This window comes from Aedes aegypti, chromosome 1 (assembly GCF_002204515.2).
Source record: "Aedes aegypti strain LVP_AGWG chromosome 1, AaegL5.0 Primary Assembly, whole genome shotgun sequence".
NCBI lineage: Eukaryota > Metazoa > Arthropoda > Insecta > Diptera > Culicidae > Aedes > Aedes aegypti.
Window position 1 is genome coordinate 99,330,238 of NC_035107.1, and position 2,654 is coordinate 99,332,891.

The following is a 2,654-nucleotide window of genomic DNA, read 5'->3' on the forward strand; positions in this document are numbered from 1 at the left end:
CGGACCAGATGTCTAGCTTGCGAATGATCCTAGACAAATTCCGGGAGTATAACTTGCAGACTCACCATCTGTTTATTGATTTCAAGGCGGCGTACGACTCAGTGAAAAGAAATGAGCTTTGGCAGATAATGTCTGAAAATGGTTTTCTGGCGAAACTAATTACGCTGATACGTGCTACGCTGGATGGTTCGAAATCAAGTGTTCGGATCGCAGACGAGGTGTCCACCTCGTTCGTGATGTTAGACGGATTGAAGCAGGGAGACGCACTTTCGAATTTACTGTTCAACATTGCACTCGAGGGTGGTTTTAGGAGATCTGGCGTGCAGAGAAATGGCACTATTATCACAAGGTCGCACATGCTCCTTGGCTTTGCAGACGATATAGACCTAATTGGAATCGATCGCAGGTCAGTGGAAGAGGCCTTCATCCCTCTGAAGAGGGAGACAGCGAGGATAGGCCTGACCATTAATTCTACCAAAACGAAGTACATGGTTGCAGGTAGATATAGAGTCAGGCATGGTGGTGAAGGTGCTGAGGTAGTGTTTGATGGGGATGTGTTTGAAGTTGTTGAAGAATTTGTTTACCTTGGAACACTTGTGACATGTGACAACGACGTTTCCCGCGAAGTGAAAAGACGTGTTGCGGCTGCGAATAGGGTTTTTTACGGACTACGTAACCAGCTTAGGTTCGGCAGCTTGCAAACGAAAACAAAATTCACCCTGTACAAAACATTGATTCTTTCGGTGGCTCTCTACGGGCACGAAGCGTGGACATTGAAAGAGGCAGACCAGAAAGTCTTTGATGTTTTCGAGTGCCAAATGCAGCGGACAATACTCGGTGGGAAACTCGAAATGGTGTGTGGCGCAGATGCATGAATCACGAGTTGTATCAAGTGTACAAAGATGCGAATGTTATCAAGCGTGTAAAATACGGCAGACTTCAGTTGGCTGATCACTTAGTGCGAAAGTCGGAAGAAAGAATTGTGAAAATAATATTCAACAGGGAACCAGGCTAGGGGCGGGACAGCATTTGATTTTGAGGTAACTCTTGAGTTAGATTCTGAGTAGCTCTGAGTAACTCTCGTTGGATGTTAACTCGTTATTGTGTTCGGCATAGCAACCAGTTGTTATGTTTGAACAAGTGTTGTCATTCGTTAATTCACAAGGAAAATGGGTGAACATTTTTGGCGAAATATTCAAAAAGATGTTGGAATCGTGCTTCCCCATTTGAAAAATATATTGGAGCTTGAAGGATTGGCAGGTAATGAAGCACTGGGGAAGCTGGATAATGAAGACATCTTGGCTATGCAAGCTCAAATGCGTTTTCGAGTTGAGCGAGTTCGACGGATTGTGGCGAATGATCCTTCCAAGTCATTGGAGGACTATTACGGTGATTACGTGGGACAGCCAGAATTGTTCAGCTTTACCGCTGGTGATTTGCGTGTGCTTCAAACTTTAGCAGTTGCAGTGGGGAAAAACGGATTGCAGAAATATTTAGCAGCCGAGATTTCCCGCACCGTTCATGATCAAAACCAATCAAATTATCAACCTCGACCAGTCGCTGATGAACATTCTGCTCTCGTTTCCCGCCTTTTGGGTCACTTTAAGCAATGGTATTTATTTATTTTATGGTTCTATCTCAATCATTTACCTACTGATTTGTACAGCATGAAGAATGACCAAGAGTGGCAGGAAGCATCACGTTTTATAAGTTCAATTACAACCAAATTTGAAATTGGATCCGGTGGTAAAATCGTTGGGTTAATAACCTGCCCGGCATGTAAGAAAAAGGGAAAAGCTAAAAATATTAAAATAGTTAAGGAAGCTACTAGGAGCTGGCCACTTTTCAACATAGTTCGACATTTCAACACCCATCTCCGTTCATCAACCGTATCGATAAGTGCAGCGAACAAGCAAAAACGTACTCATGAATCCTCCTCAATAATGCCAGCGAAACTATCCCGTTCAAATAACTCAACCGTCGGACCGATTGCCGCTGATGCGAATTACAGCGAACCTTCTCCTGGTAGGTATGACCAGGAAGCTTCATTTGAGATGCCAAACATAGACAATGTCAATGAAGAAGGAGGATCAAACATTGAAGAAGAATGCTTGTTCAATTCATCCAAGTTTCTAGGAGGCGATCCTGATAAGAACATGATAGGTATAATTGTATGATTCTGTAATAATAAATCTTAATATTATCGAAAAACTACTTGATTTTGTTATAGATAATGACAACGTCAGTGATAGGGTTGATGAAATTAGCCAACCAGATTCTTTTCTCGTCCATCTAAAGTCTTCTATGCACCACCGGCTTATGGGATCCAATTTACATGCAAGACGGTACACTGAAGTTGAAAAAGATATTATGACGTACGAATATCTCACGGCGGGGAATTCTTTTTTTGAATACACATCTTCCAATACAACAACAATGTGTAAAAAAACAATTCAACGCCATTTTCAAAAATATACGATTAATATTGAAGAAGGAGTTCTGGACATAAAAGGATTGAAAACATATCTTGAAGACAATGAATATCCTTTGGCAGTTGCTCTTTGTGAAGATGGCACAAGAATAACGGCTAATACAGAATACGACTGTATGCAAGATTCAATTAGAGGCTTGGTTGCACCTTTTGACTCAAATGG

At 41.9% G+C, this 2,654-nt stretch overlaps 1 long non-coding RNA gene across 1 annotated transcript; it reads left to right on the forward strand.

Moving 5' to 3' along the window:
* Positions 1-1,339: 1,339 nt before the first annotated feature.
* LOC110674460 lies at positions 1,340-2,434 on the forward strand. The gene is made up of 3 exons (XR_002498886.1): positions 1,340-1,612; positions 1,667-2,163; positions 2,231-2,434. It is a non-coding gene; the product is annotated as an uncharacterized LOC110674460 (long non-coding RNA).
* Positions 2,435-2,654: the final 220 nt, after the last annotated feature.